Source organism: Podarcis raffonei, chromosome 5 (genome assembly GCF_027172205.1).
Source record: "Podarcis raffonei isolate rPodRaf1 chromosome 5, rPodRaf1.pri, whole genome shotgun sequence".
Classification (NCBI taxonomy): domain Eukaryota; kingdom Metazoa; phylum Chordata; class Lepidosauria; order Squamata; family Lacertidae; genus Podarcis; species Podarcis raffonei.
Window position 1 is genome coordinate 79,199,692 of NC_070606.1, and position 16,420 is coordinate 79,216,111.

At 45.0% G+C, this 16,420-nt stretch overlaps 1 long non-coding RNA gene across 1 annotated transcript in view; it reads left to right on the forward strand.

Annotated features, from left to right (window-relative positions):
- The first annotated feature begins 4,670 nt into the window (after nucleotides 1-4,670).
- LOC128414678 (uncharacterized) overlaps nucleotides 4,671-16,420 on the forward strand; it is a 30,838-nt gene continuing 19,088 nt past the window's right edge. The window contains exon 1 of the long non-coding RNA XR_008330706.1: nucleotides 4,671-4,792. This is a non-coding gene — a long non-coding RNA (uncharacterized LOC128414678). The remainder of the gene's footprint in view (nucleotides 4,793-16,420) is intronic.

Below are 16,420 nucleotides of genomic sequence, written 5' to 3' on the forward strand. Positions count from 1 at the left end.
TACTTCCCTTGATCTAGATGCTATACTCCTATTGATGCAGCCCAGAATTGCATTGGCTTTTTTAGCTGCTGCATCACACTGTTGGCTCATGTCAAGTTTGTGGTCAACCAAGACTCCTAGATCCTTTTCACATGTACTGCTCTCAAGCCAGGTGTCACCCATCTTGTATTTGTGCCTCTCATTTTTTTTGCCCAAGTGCAATACTTTACATTTCTCCCTGTTAAAAGTCATCTTGTTTGTTTTGGCCCAGTTCTCTAATCTGTCAAGGTCGTTTTGAAGTGTGATCCTGTCCTCTGGGGTGTTAGCCACCCCTCCCAGTTTGGTGTCATCGGCAAATTTGATCAGGATGCCCTTGAGTCCATCATCCAAGTCGTTGATAAAGATGTTGAATAAGACCGGGCCCAAGACAGAACCCTGTGGCACCCCACTAGTCACTCTTCTCCAGGATGAAGAGGAACCATTGATGAGCACCCTTTGGGTTCGGTCAGTCAGCCAGTTACAAATCCACTGAGTGGTAGCATAGTCAAGACCACATTTTACCAGCTTCTTTACAAGAATATCATGGGGCACCTTGAATGAATGAATGAATTTATTAATATGGTCACAGACCAGCGTCAACACACACAATATCACAGATCATTAAAAGTATCAGAAATACAAGGGACAATATGAATATAACAAGGATTTAAATATAAAAATTAAAATTAATTGTTAGCGTGCCCCTGTAATTAACATTTAGGGGTTTGGTCATTAAGGGATACCACTTGCTTCTTGCGATTGATTGCAGACGCACAGAATTTAGCTACATTTAATGTAGTCTTGGGATTCTTGTCCTCTAGCAGTAGTTTTAAACTATGGTATTCCGATTCTTTCCTGGACTTTTGCAAAACAGGTGTAATAAAAGTCAAACGTATATCCTCATAAAGACGACAACGTAATAGTACATGTGAAGCAGTTTCAACTTCCAACGAACCACAAGGACAGACCCGTGCTGTGTATGGTTTACCCTCAAATCTGCCCTGAAGTAAGGCAGAAGGGAAAACGTTAAATCTGGCGAGGGTAAAAGACCGTCTATATTTGGGTACCTGAAGACCTGACAGATAGTTAGCTGGAGAGAAACCTCTCCCATGGTCCCTTATTGCTGGATGTTTGATCATTTCGCTCATGTGGCATTGTAATTCTACGTCCCAGATACGCTGGCGAATTGTAGTCCTAGCTTTCTCGAAGCCTGTCGCTATCAGGGTCTGCTGTGGGGTCCCCAAGCCTTTAAGCTTTTCCAGCAGTGTAGCTTTCCATCTGGATTGGTAGGTATCTAATAAGGTTAAAGGTGCCAGCCCAACCGGGAAGAAAATAAGCTTTAGCCAATAATGGATCTTCAATATCCATATCTGAGTACTGATAGGAATTTGCCCAACCTCCAAACGGACCGCTATGTTGGATACGCAAGAGGGGATCCCCAGCAGGCAGCGGAAAAACTTAGTTTGGAATGCCTCTAAGAGAGTAAGGTTTTTAAAGCTGCAGATCTGGGATCCATATAACAATTGTGATAGTATTTTGGCAGCAAAGACCTGGGAGGCTGCCGGTATGTGTTGGCCCCCTTTCCAATAAAAGAATCTTATTAACGCTTTGGTAGATCTTTCTGCATTTGCAATAGTATTATTAATCTGAAAGCGCCAGGAGCCCCTTTCCTGGAAGGTTACACCCAGGTATTTAAAGGTTGCTACCTGTTCTATTGAGCGATTGTCTATTCTCCATTTGTGCCTCCTCCTTTTTTTAGAGAACACCATGACTTTGGATTTGTTGTAGTTAATTGTTAGTTGTTCGATGCTGCGATATTTGGTAAAAGATCTCAAAAGTTTTCTTAATCCAACACAAGAAAAAGAAATTAAAACTGTGTCATCCGCATATAAAAGGACCGGGAGGGGTGTACCAGCCAATTTGGGGGGGTGGGCATTTTATTTCTCCATATTTCCTACTAGCGAGTTGATATAGAAGTTAAATAAAGTAGGCGCAAGGACACACCCTTGCCTAACCCCCTGATGGATTTGGATTTCCTTGGATAGGTGGCCCTGTCGGTCACACCTTACCTGGATCCGTGTATTTTCATATAGACTGTGGATGAGATACAGTAGGCGTTTGTTTATATTTGCGGCGCTTAGCTTTCCCCAAAGCCTGTCCCTCGGTATTAAATCAAAAGCAGATTTGAAATCTATAAAGGCCACGTATAGGGAACCTCCTTTTCTTGATGTATATTTCTCCGCAAGATGTTGGAGAACAAGGCCCTGGTCTAAGGTTGACTGATTTGCCCTAAAACCCGCCTGTGCTTCTGAAAGAATGTGGTTTTGTTCCAACCAGTCCACTAATTTAACCCTCAATCAACGAAAGATCGGAACGAACAATTTGATAAAGACCGGCAAACCTCCTCTGCTACTGTGGAGACTATCACCCCCATTCGCAATAAGATAACTCAGAACAATCAAACGCTGATCCTCAACAGAAGCAGATTGGTTATTTGCCCTACGTACAACCATACAGAATTACATTCACTGGACCAACAAAGAACGTATATATTTAAAAAAATTGACTTAGTACTCAGAGGCCTCCTACTACAAAGTAACGTTATCAAGGCAGATTTTCTCCCAAATCACAATAAGTATAATCGAGTGATGCTGACATTTAAAGATGACTCGACCGCAAAACAAATATTAATTAATAAGGAGAAGCTGCAAAGGGTGGGCCTGACAGTGACTCGCCTATTCGAAGTGCCCGGCCCCCCCTCGCATCTCATCAAATTAAATAAGAAAGACATCTATTCAAAGGTGGTGGAAAACAATAAAGCTGAATATCAGAATAACCACCAGTCGCCTCACGAACTGGATACCCCTACACACAATTTCTCCTTTGAAGAAAATACCTTAATTAGTCAATTCTGGACATTCCCACCTTTAATACAAGCTGAAATCCAGGAAAGATTAGAAACGCTAAGAAATAAGCTGGCCGGGAAAGATTTATATAAGGAAACCAAGGTGGATGTCCAAAGAAAGAGCAAGAGCCCTCCCAAAACGATCATCTCACAAGAACTCGATTCAGCGGCTCGTCGACCACGTAACCTTCAGATAAAAGCAGAGATTAATCTACCTGCAATCAAGAAAGTACAACTCACAAAGGAGAATAATGCATCGCTCCCTATAAGGAAAAACATGCCTAAGGAAACCTCACCAGGCTTCTGGTCCAAAATGAGATATTTAGATGAAGCGGAATTAGGCTACAACCAGGTAGAGTACCCCCAGGAGGAGACCTTGCATAGCAAAGGCCCAGTGTCTACCAATGTGAGCACTCTACATTTACCATCTGACACCATAGAACACCTGGGCAGCTCTCCATGTAAGGATGATAGTCGGATGCCACGTAGAATGGTAAACTCCAACAGTACCTTGGAAGATAATTGACAAGGAGTGGATCTTGGTAAAGCCAACCTTAGCTTTTTATCATGGAATATCGCAGGATGGCAAAAAAAGGCAGCTGATCCATCCTTTGCTAAATTTATCCAAGGCTACGACATAGTATTTTTACAGGCGACATGGCTCACAGGGGACCTAGAAGTTAACGGCTTTTCCTCAATGTCCCTCACAGGATCCCCAAGCACTAAAGGGGGGAGAGTCAAGGGTGGCCTAGGCATTTTAATATCTACAAGGTTGAGGGCGTCCTTAGTAAAGTTAGAGACACTGAAACACCTGGCTATGGCCTTACTAGTGAAAAGTAGATTCTTCACCCTGCTACTGATTAATGTATATCTTCCCCCCCAAAGAGGCAAGCAGCTGATTAAAAACACCTGGCATGGGCTGGAAACATACATTGATGGTTTGATGACTCAAACCCCTGCAGCTTCAGTGCTAGTGGCTGGTGATCTTAATGCCAGAATTGGCCAGTCTGACGAAGCACTATGTGCACACTTCCACGACTCGCCACCCATCGTGGAAGAAAACCATCTTATATCCACCAGACTCTCAAAAGACAAGGGATGTAATTATGCAGGTCTGTGCCTATTGCGTCTTTCTAACAAGCATGGGGCACCTTGTCAAATGCCTTGCTGAAATCAAGGTAGGCTACATCCACTCTGTTCCCTTCATCTACCAGGCTTGTAATTCTGTCAAAAAACAAGATCAGGTTAGTCTGACATGACTTATTTTTCAGAAATCCATGCTGACTATTGGTGATCACAGCATTCCTTTCTAGGTGCTCACAGACTGTTTGCTTAATGATCTGCTCCAGAATCTTCCCTGGTATTGATGTCAGACTGACTAGGCGGTAATTATTTGGGTCCTCTCTTTCCCCCTTTTTGAAAATAGGGACAACATTTGCCCTCCTCCAGTCTGCCGGGACTTCGCCTGTTCTCCAGGAATTCTCAAAGATGACTGCCAGTGGTTCTGAGATCACATCTGCCAGTTCTTTTAATACTCTTGGATGCAGTTCATCTGGCCCTGGAGACTTGAATACTTCTAAACTAGCCAAGTATTCTTGTACTATCTCCTTAGTTATTCTGGGCTGTGTTTCCTCTGCTGAATCATTTGCTCCAAATTCTTCAGGTCGGGCACTGTTTTCTTTATCAGAGAAACTCCATGTAACCACATTGCTTAGCAAATGTGGAGAAACTCCATGTAACCACATTGCTTAGCAAACAGACCTCTGCTTCCTGGGTCATCAGAGGTGTCTTGCCTCTGGGAACAAAAAATTCCCAGTGTGTGAGTGCAGAGCAGAAGCTGCAGGATCTTGACCTCTCTGTGCTTTAGAAGTACTTATTGTTCCATTTTTGTATTTTTAGTATATATCTCCTTGTGATTTATGTGGAAATAGTTCAGTTTGGTTGTGTGTTCTTTAATATTTTATTTATTGTTTATCGACTGCTTTTGTTATGTTGTATGTTCTGTTCTGTTCTGTTCTGTTGCAGTTACATATTTTTTCATGTTGTAAGCAGCCTTGACGATAGCTGTTAATGTTTTCCCTTTTTTAAAGGAAATTCCCTTATTCCGAATAGGATTCCTCGCAAGAAAAGGGAAAAGTTGACTGCTGTGGCCTTGAGCATGGTTTGAACTGTGGAAAGGGAGCATACAAATAAATTATGTACTGTACTTTTCCATGTATAAGACTAGGTTATTTTACTTTAAAATAAGATTAAAAATCTGGGGGCATCTTATACACGGATAGTGCATATGCCCATTTTCTAAATTTGGGGTCTCCAAAAGTAGGGGTGTCTTATACATGGGGGCATCTTATACACGGAAAAATGTGGTATATATGTACTTACATACCTGCCATACATTGCCGTGCCAGTTAGCTCAGTTGGCTAGAGCATGGTGCTGATAATACCAAGGCCACGGGTTTGATCCCCATATGGATGCATATTTCCGCATTGCAGGGAGTTGGACCAGATGATCCATGGCATCCCTTCCAGCTCTATGATTCTATGTACAGTGGTACCTCAGGTTACATATGCTTCAGGTTACAGACTCTGCTAACCCAGAAATATTACCTTGGGTTAAGAACTTTGCTTCAGGATGAGAACAGAAAATGCGTGGCGGCGGCGCAGCAGCAGCAGGAGGCCCCATTAGCTAAAGTGGTGCTTCAGGTTAAGAACAGTTTCAGGTTAAGAACGGACCTCCGGAAAGAATTAAGTTCTTAACCCGAGGTACCACTGTATGCATGTGTCTGGGCCAGACTGATGATAGTATACACATCTGTGGACCAGAGCCCATCTCTGTAACTGCAGTCCACAAATCTTGTGCTGAAATACATTTGATAGGCACGCCACAACATTCTTTGCTGTCCCAGCCTTGCACAGCCATCCCATCTGGGAACCGTTCTTCATACTGTAATGACAAATTGATAGAAAGCTTTCTCATCATTATCCCAGAGCCTATGTGCTTTCGTTGAATGGAAATTGTATCGAAATAAACGAAACAAAAGAAGCAAGGAGTTTAACACCACGCAGCATCTAGCATAGCACATTGTAAAGGTAAAAAGGTAAAGGAACCCTGGACAGTTAAGTCCAGTCAAAGGCAATTATGGGGTGCGGCGCTCATCTCGCTTTCAGGCCGAGGGAGCTGGAGTTTGTCCACAGACAGCTTTCCGGGTCATGTGGCCAGCATGACGAAACCACTTCTGGTGCAACGGGACACCGTGACAGAAACCACAGCACACGGAAACACCGTTTACCTTCTTGTTGCAGCAGTACTTATTTGTCTACTTGCACTGGTGTGCTTTCGAACTGCTAGGTTGGCAGGAGCTGGAACAGAGGAGCAGGAGCTCACTCCGTCACGGGGATTCAAACCACCGACCTTCCAGTCGGCAAGCCCAAGAGGCTCAGTGGTTTACACCGCCGCACCATCCACGCATTAAATCGCTACAAGCAGAAAAATTATTACGCACACAATCCTAACCCCATCTCTGCAGGGCTGGTTGGATGTGGCACACTTCAGTTTCACCCGGTTGGTTCCCAGCTCTGCCACGCTCTGCCAGCTGTCCCAACAGGATACCTTGTGAATAAATATTGCATTGCAAAATAATTATAAACAAAAAGTCAAGAGATGACCCTAACCTGTAGGGCCATATAGAAAAGACATTATGTACCATAGGAAAAATCCCTGTTCATTTCATTCATGAGATGCTGAAGCTCTGTGGGTTTTGAATCGTATTGTCCATCCCTTCTTCCTCAACCATTCATTAAACGTATCTGGAAGAAAGCCGCTCTTTTGAGATTGTAGTGTTTTCCTGCGAAGGAAGCTGCTCCCATTAGTCATAGCAAGGGGAAACAATAGATTTATTTGGCCTGTCAGATTTAAATTTGCATCTTGACAATGCTCTCATTTCTACCAGTTTGTGTCAGTTTGTCTAGCGGGAGGCAGGACTTGCTGTGCTCTAACCATGTGCAATATTTGTTTGTGCTCACTGTTCTTGTCTTTCTGCTCGTGGTGAAAAGCTCACAGCTGCTTTTCCTGTTGCAGCCAAAATGGGTGGGACATAAGGCCTTTAAACTAGTGACAGGGGTCTCCTTTTTCCTGCTGAGGGCTATGTTCCCTTGGAAGTAAGCTGCCAGGGGCCACATGCTGGTGGTAAGCGAGGCCAGAGGAAAAGTGGGAGGAGAACATCCCTTTCATCTCCTCTTTTCCCTTTCTTCCTTTTCACCCAGCAGGCTGCCAGAAGGCAGATAACTTTGCCAAAGGAAAGGCCTGCAGACGGATAGCTTGCAGGGGCCTGTATCCTCATCTGCTTTTCTTGCTTGATCCATTTTGGCTTTTCCTGCAAAATATCCCTCCCCAAACTCATTCCAGGTTCTTATCACCAAGATGAAGTCAGACCAAGGGCCACATGCTTTAAGTCTTGAAGCAGCCACAACCACAGGTACCCAGCACTGGCAAGTGGAAGAAGCTGTGACTCCTCCTTCTGCTGCAGCAGCATCAGAGAATTTAAGCTTCAGGCCCGTTCTCTGCGTTGCAAAATTAACTCTGCTAGGCCCTTTTGAGAAGAGTGAGCGAGCGAGCTGTGATGCAGGGCACAATGCTATGCCACTGTAGGCTTGCCATTTGTCAGGGAAATTCCTGACATGACCTGGTTTTTGGGTGTAAAAATGGCGGCGGCGGGAGGGGGGGATTTTGCTGAATCGGCAAAATGTCAGGGAAAGCGTGTTCTCCTTCATGGAGAGCACGTGTTGCGGTGGGGTCTAGCAAGTCATCCCTCTGTAGCTGGGCAGGTAAGATTAGATGGCCACGTTTGCGATTGGGCTCCTCTATGCTGTTGGGGAGATTTTAATGTTGCTATTCCTGATTGACAGCCTATTAGCTTTATATTCGCTGTGCGCAGCGTTGAGCTTCCTCTTTTCGCTGTGCGCATCGGATCACCCACCGACCCTCCCTATATTTAGGGTTGTTCACATTGACCTTGCTAGGCCTGTCATGGGGTGGTCCGCTTTTGGGGCATGGACCTGGTAGGAATTGTGTCCATTTGGCTGATTGGCTGTTGCCATTTGTTTTTTTGTCTACTGCATATCAAATCGTCACAACTTGTAAGGTTGCAGTTAGACATTGGTTAATTTTTGGTTTGGTGGAGGGAATGTGGTTGGCTGTGCCTGCCCCTCCAACGCTGCTGCTGCAAGGGTTTTCCGTTAAAGGAACCCAGGGGTTCGCCATGCTCTTGTCTGAACCCCTGTGAAGGGGCTAGGGCCACGCAAGAGCCCCTGGGAGCATTTGGGGAGAGATGAGGGCCTGGCACCCAGCTCCATTTTCTCCCCAAATTGTTTTCCCTTTCTGACTTTCGCGGGTGTGTGGATGTCAGTCTGTCCCTGGGCGGAGACAGAGAATCGCAACCAATGCCTAAGCAACCACTCACATTTTTTGTATTTTAATAAAGTTGTGGCCAAAATTATGCCAAAAACCTTAAACTAAAATTCTGTGTGAATTGTGTTTTATTTGAGGGTGGCTCGGGGACCTCGACACGCAAAACCTGAATGTATGGCAATGCAATGGAAAAAGCAGAGGAAACAGCTCCAAAAGCTTAAAATCACTATTTTTGGATTAGGTTTCCCCAAAAAAGCTGGGGGGGGGGAGAGCTCAAAACCTAGCGGGTGTCAGGACTAAACATATCAATAGTATGACTCAGGCAGCTTCATCTATCTTTCTATATTTAAACTCTGGGTGTTGCTGGACTGGGTTTGTTCTCATAAAAAGGTCAACAATTCCCTAAATTAGCTCAACAATTTTGGGTTCTTCCTTTAAAAAAGTTACTTTTTGAAATATGGCAACCCTATGTCACTGTCCAAATTCTGTGACGCAGAATATACACAAAAATGTTTTTGTTGTTGTTGTTGTATTCAGAGTTGTTGATTTATAAAAAATATTTATATATGGCAATTTCATTAAAGGAATTATTTTAAATGTGATTCAAAAAAGCTGAAAACAGATCATCAGCTTTCTGTTATGGAAAATGTTTCCTTAATTGTCTGCATAATAAACCTGGTGGCAGAGAAAAGTGGTAGAACTTCATCAACTATGAAACCCTGAAATTTGGTTTCTTTTGGTGGGTTTTGTAGGGTAAACCTCACATTTTGTAGGGGCCCCCAAACTGGATAAATGATACACACTCAGAAATCCAACATTGTCTGATTCACTCCAAACCTGTGCCAATGTTTTGTTCTTCATACTGTAGAGAATGTTGGATTTCTGGGTGTTAACTAGAACTCCAGTCTGATGTATCAATTACTCAGTTCGGGGGCCCCTACAAAACACAGGGTTCACCCTATGAAACAACTACAAAACCATGCGAGAGGTTTTGATGTGATCCCGAAATTTGGGGTTCGTGATCCATGAAGCTTCTGTTTGCGCTCTCTTATAAAGTTCCTGTCCCTATCTGACTGTTAAGTGTCAGCCTTTAACTTAAATCCTCCCTCCTCTCCCCTGATTGTCTGATCTACTCCCCATCTCCCACTGGACCTTGGGTCCCAAAGAGGCAGACCCAAGGCCTGTCCGTCACAACTTACTTCCAAGTAAACATGCACAGGATTGTGCTGTAAAGGAGTGCAAAGACCAATCTCATTGATGGATTCAGATGCACTGCTACCCACTCTCAGATCCTCCAAGTGTCCTGTTTTCCAGGGGCAGTCCCAGATTTACAGAAGCTGCCTCAGTTTCTGATCTGATCTCAGAACGTCCCGCTTTTCTTTAGGGCATCCCTATTTTCACCAGAGAAATGTTGGTGGGGATGTTTCTGTTTTCATTAGAGAAATGTTAGAGGGTATGCACTGTGTTACCCAGGTATGTAAAGGATGCTGGTGGTGCTGTGGTCTAAACCACTGAGCCTCTTGGGCTTGATGATCAGAAGGCTGGCGGTTTGAATACCTGCGACGGGGTGAGCTCCTGTTGCTCTGTCCTAGCTCCTGCCAACCTAGCAGGCCAGTGCAAGTAGATAAATAGGTACCACTGTGGAGGGAAGGTAAATGGCATTTCTGTGCGCTCTGGTTTCCGTCACGGTGTCCCGTTGCACCAGAAGCGGTTCAGTCATGCTGGCCACGTGACCCGGAAAGCTGTCTGTGGACAAACGCCAGCTCCCTCAGCCTGAAAGTGAGATGAGCACCACAACCCCATAGTCGCCTTTGACCGGACTTAACCCTCCAGGGGTCCTTTACCAGGTGTGTGTTTGCAGGGTTGCAGCCTTAACATTTTTAAATCCATTTGTTTCTCTGTCACTGATAGCAAGTGAACCCTGAAAAGCCCAGCTGGATTTTTATTTTTGTCTGTCGCAGTACTGACTTAAAACCTATACACACCTATTTGAGAGTACCTTCCATCGAAATAAGTGTGGTTTACTTCCAAGTAGATTCAGGCAGGATCAGGCTTGCAAGTAGATTGCGGAGCCCTTCCACCGTCTCCCAATAAATAATGCATTGGCTTACATCTGAAGTGGACAGTCGGTGTCAGCTGCTGAGTGCTTTTTAATGCATGCAATCTATATTTTATTTGAGAAAGAAAATCATAATCAGTACACATGAACAGGAATAGATTTATTGTAAGAAAATAGGGATATTTATTTGGAGTGCTTTTTCATTTTACAGGGATTCGGGGACAGGATATGCACCATGCCCAAATTAAAAATATTGAATTTCGATTCATCACTGAGCTTTAAAAAAAAAAACTTTTAAAATGTCATGCTAAGCTTTTCTGCACAGCAGCTCTTGTAAAATAGGTTACATTAGCAAAAGAGTTTCCTCTCTCTCTCTCTAGTTTACTTGAAAGAATTGATGGTATGGTTGTCTAAGCATCTGGACAGGAGTCAGGGACACAGTCCACTTTAAGCCACATCAAACTGAGGTGAAGATGGCCGTTTATCGGTGGCTCGGTCAGTAGAGCATGAGACTCTTAATCCCAGGGACATGGCCTCATGTCCCATGTTGGGCAAAAGATTCCTGAATTGCAGGTGGTTGGATGAGCTGACTGTTGTGGTCCCTTCCAACTCTACAATTTGATGATTCCATGACACCTCTCTATCAACTCTATCACTTTAACCCTTCCATTTACAAACGGCATCACAATGACTTGATGTCAAAACAAGCATAAAAAAAAATGGGACAAACACCTGCCATTTATGATTTAGTTGAGATTTCTGCATTCCTGGGGGGGTCGGATTAGATGAGCTTTGGGACACCTTCCAATGCTTCAGTTCTCTGATTAAAAATATAGGTAAAGGTAAAGGTACCCCTGAACGTTAGGTCCAGTCACAGACGACTCTGGGGTTGCGGCGCTCATCTCGCTCTATAGGCCGAGTTAGCCAGCATTTGTCCACAGACAGCTTCCGGGTCATGTGGCCAGCATGACTAAGCCGCTTCTGGCGAACCAGAGCAGCGCACAGAAATGCCATTTACCTTTCCACCGGAGCGGTACCTATTCATCTACTTGCACTTGGACTTGCTTTCAAACTGCTAGGAGCTGGGACCGAACAACGGGAGCTCACCCCATCGCGGGGATTCGAACTGCCGACCTTCTGATCGGCAAGCCCTAGGCTCTGTGGTTTAGACCACTGCACCACCCGTGTCCCCAGATTAAAAATATAAACATCCACAATTAAAATATTTCCACCCACATATTTCCACCCACCCACTCATTACATTGTGGGAATCCTGATTAGGCGTTCAGCAAGGGGGGGGAAGTACTAATTTAAACCTCCCCCCCCAACACCTTGGTCCCAAGGAAAACGCCTGCCATTTTTTGAGGTTGGGGAAAAGCAGACAGAACTTTGGGTTGTCTCCAGGGCTGTGCAAGCAGCATTCCACTTGTACAACAGATCTTTCCCTTCCTCTCCCCACCGCAGCCCCCAAAATGCGTTCCAGAGGGCTCCCCTTTGGAGCAGATTTGGAGGGTTAACAGGAAGCGGCAGAGGAGCGGACAGTTCCATTGCACATGCAGAACGCCAGCGTTGGATACGACCCATTATTGGGATCCCAGACATATTGGCACAGAGTTACTGTCCCCGTTTCCCCTTACAGGAGAACAGCGATGATTAGGTGCACCTCCTGAGTTCCACCATTGCTGCAGCACCAGGGGCTGCCAGACCATTCACCAGCCCCCCTTTGGTTAATTTGCTGTGGCTTCTCATCAACATCACAGCTTTTGAGTTATATATAATAAGTGCTACATGTGCATCTAGGTGTAGATATTTTATTTTGCATCCGACGTAAGTGGTGCTCTCACCTACGTGGCTCTTATGATTGGCCTTGCTTGGGGACATCCCAATAGCCTATCACCAACCCTGCCACTCAAATCTTTTCACAGGGACATTTCTTCCCCACCCCTCTCTCCCTCCATAATTAAATGCCACGACTTGTGTCATTCGGCACAGCGCTGTGATCCTCTCATTGAGGGAACAATTTTATCTCTGAACGCTATTTTTTTTTTTTTATTCCGTGTGCCTAAATCAGATGATTGCTTTCACACATGGTTGGGCAGACAATTTGTATGCTGATCACCATAGAAACCTGCAGATATAATATGGAAGCGTTATGACCATGAGCTGGCAGCGGGAAGTGAAAGAGGAGGATGGAGGAACTGCTAGAAAAACAGCTTATTTCTCTTTGTTCTTTATCAGGATTAACCCTGTTCCTCCCCAATGACTCCTTGACTAGATATAGATCAGGCCCTCTGTCAAATCTGTATTTATTCCTCCCTACCCCCTTGTTAAAATACATCAGCATTCTAATCCCACTTTAAAAAAAACCTCAGGCCAGTTTACTAAAAGCCTGCTTGTCCATCATGCTTTTCTAAACGGAACTGCAATGGCAATACTTTGCTGAAGAAAACAAGAAACCCTTTCTTGTTTTTGTTATGTGCATGCTTCTGTGAGCATCGATTCAAAACTTAGAAATGTCTCATGCTTTTTGATTGGCATCTTTCATTTCTTGTCTCAAGTGCAGATTGGTTTACTTCTGTGCGATGCAGTTGGAGATTTGCAGTGTGTCTGTATCTAGTGCTATACCTCTTCAGTTTCTCCATTATTTAGAAAAGGAGTAGCTAATTTGCCAACAAAGGTCCGTATAGTTAAAGCCATGGTTTTCCCAGTAGTGATGTATGGAAGTGAGAGCTGGACTATAAAGAAGGCTGATCGCCGAAGAATTGATGCTTGGGAGATTGGGAGATTGATGGGTGTGGGTGTGGCTGGAATGTGGTTTGTTGGTTGTTGTTGTTGTTTTGCTTTTGTTGTTTTTAAGGGATGGCATCCAATTTCGTTGCACTTGTGCAATGTTGCACGTGTGTAATGACAATAAAGAATCTATCTATCTATCTATCTATCTATCTATCTATCTATCTATCTTTTAAATTATGGTGCTGGAGGAGACTCCTGAGAGTCCCATGGACTGCAAGAAGATCAAACCTATCCATTCTTAAGGAAATCAGCCCTGAGTGCTCACTGGAAGGACTGAAGCTGAGGCTCCAATACTTTGGCCACCTCATGAGAAGAGAAGACTCCTTGGGAAAGACCCTGATGTTGGGAAAGATGGAGGGCACAAGGAGAAGGGGACGACAGAGACGAGATGGTTGGATAGTGTTCTCGAAGCTACCAGCATGAGTTTGACCAAACTGCGGGAGGCAGTGGAAGACAGAAGTGCCTGGCGTGCTCTGGTCCGTGGGGTCATGAAGAGTTGGACACAACTAAACGACTAAACAAGAACAACAATTTGCTGCCTTCCAGATGTTGGTGGACTACAGCCTCCATCCTCCCTGGCCAGTGGCCATGCTGGCTGAGGCTGATGGGAATTGTAGTCCGAAACATCAGGAGAGCACCACATTGTTACCAATGGCTACTAACCCCAGTGGCTATGTTCTGCCTCTGAATGCCAGTTGTTGGAAACTGCAGGAAAAAGAAGTGATGTTGCCCTCAGGTCTTGCTTGCGTGCTTCCCATGGGCATCTGGCTGGCTGCTGTGAGAAGAGGATGATGGGTCACTGCTCTGATCCAGCAGACTCTTCTTATGTTCCAGTCTTCTGGGTCATGTGTCCAGCATGACTAAGCCGCTTCTGGCAAACCAGAGCAGCACACGGAAACGCCGTGTAACTTCCCGCCAGAGCGGTACCTATTTATCTACTTGCACTTTGACATGCTTTCGAACTGCTAGGTTGGCAGGAGCAGGGACCGAGCAACAGGAGCTCACCCCGTTACGGGGATTCAAACTGCTGACCTTCTGATCGGCAAGTCCTAGGCTCTGTGGTTTAACCCACAGCGCCACCCGCGTCCCTATAACACATATAAATTGCTTTTTCTTTACAAATCTAGCTGATTCCCTGATCCTGCAAAGTGTTTTTGTCTGGCCAGAAGGTTTCCCTGAACTCTGATAATGCCTTGTGGTGGTCTGCATGGAGGATGCAGAGGGGTGTGGGAGTACGTGTAGAAACTAACTTCCTGTACAAAAGTAAATTTGTTGCTCCACCTATTTTTGCCTCTGGATCCACCTACTGCTGGCATGTGGTCCTCAGAAGGTTCCCAATATGGGAGTGTGGCCCCCTGAGCTAAAAAGCCCCCATTTAAACCAGGCCTCTGAATGCCATGCATTCCAGCTCTCTCTCTCTCTCTCTCTCTCTCTCTCTCTCTCTCTCTCTCTCTCTCTCTCCCCATTGGAATACAAATTCTATAAGCCTGAAAAGGCAGGATGAAGTACATTATTATCTTTGAATCTTGAATTCCACAGCAGCAGCAGCAGCAGCAGTGGCAACAACAGAAGCTGCCTGGACCCAGCATCATTACTTGCTCTTCCCTGCTGCAAATGAAATATGTGCAGGTTTTCCATGCTTGCTCTTGCAGCTCTTCATCAGCAAATATATATAGTTTCAATAACATCCAGCGGTTTGCCCAGATCATTTTGTCATCAGCAAGGAAATTCATTCTAAAGTATCGCAGGGCTCCCTGGGAAGAGGGATGGACTGTTAAGCCACTCTGGAATTGTAGCTCTGTGCAGGGAATAAGGGTCTTCCAACAGCTCTCAGTACCCTTAACAAACCACAGTTCCTAGAATACTTTGGGGAAAGCCATGCTTGTTTAAAATGGCATGATAGAGCTTTACATGCACAGTGCAGATTGGGTCTATGTGCACAGCGGTGTGAGCTCCCGTTGCTCTGCCCCAGCTTCTGCCAACCTAGCAGTTCCAAAGCATATCAGTGCAAGTAGATAAATAGGTACCGCTGTGGCGGGAAGGTAAATGGCATTTCTGTGAGCTCTGGTTTCTGTCACTGTGTCCCTTTGCACCAGAAGTGGTTTAGTCATGCTGGCCACATGATGCAAAAAGTTATCTGTGGACAAATGCCAGCTCCCTCGGTCTGAAAGCGAGATGAGTGCCACACCCCATAGTTGCCTTTGACTGGATTTAACCATCCAGGGTCCTTTACCTTTTATCTTAATATTGCATAATACCTATCTGAAACCGCAAAACTCCATAAACTCCAGTTTGAGTACATTTCCCCTTTAAAACATTCTTATAACTTGGATCGATGGCTCTGTGTGTTTTGTACAGTTTGTTATGCCTGTGGGGCAGAACTTATGAAGGGCAGCATCCTGCCTCTCTCTTCTTCTCACGCCCTCCCCCAAATCTGCACCCGACTGTTGGGGGAAACTCCAGAACAGCTTCAGGAGGTGTGCAGGAGGGAAGCTGCATTGCACAAGTTTTAATCCTTGTATTGCTGGAGCAAGTTATGCAGCACGGCACTGGACGCAACCCTAGAAGTATAAATAATGAACGAAACTTTGGTTCTTTGGCTGCGGTCAAGCAATCATTGCAGCAGCAGCAGTGGCCCCAACTAGGAAAGTGTGGCTGTTTTGCCTTTGTGACCCAAATCTGTTGGAACAAGTCAACTTACTGTGCTGCCACTAGCATATCGCCATATGAAGATGAAACTTCTGCTAATCTGCATGTCTGATTATCTCTGAAACTTTCAGACAGGTGTGGCTAAACTCTTTTAACCCAAGGGTTGTGTTCACCCAAGCCAAGCCTTTGGGTTTCACACCAACAGTGGGGGCAGCCACCCCACACTCTTGCTCACCCACTCACATGTGCATGGGATTCGCACAGGCTGACACACAGAGGAAAAAACCAAGAGAGACTCAGCTGGTCTGTGCAGGTGTGCTGAAGACATGCATCAACCTCCTATTTGCTCATCAGATGATTAATCTGATAACCAGAGAGGTGGCAATTTGCATCCCCACCGGAGTGTTGGGTCTTATGTCTACTTTATTTTTATTTTTGCTACCGCTGCTAAGATCAGTGAGGTCATGGAGAGCCATGAAATGTGCTGGTGGACGGTGGATCCGGCCCTCACACCGAGGTTATTCACTGGTGCTTTAGGACAACCAGCACTTAAATTCGTATTGTGTTTTGCAAGGAACTGGCTTCAAGA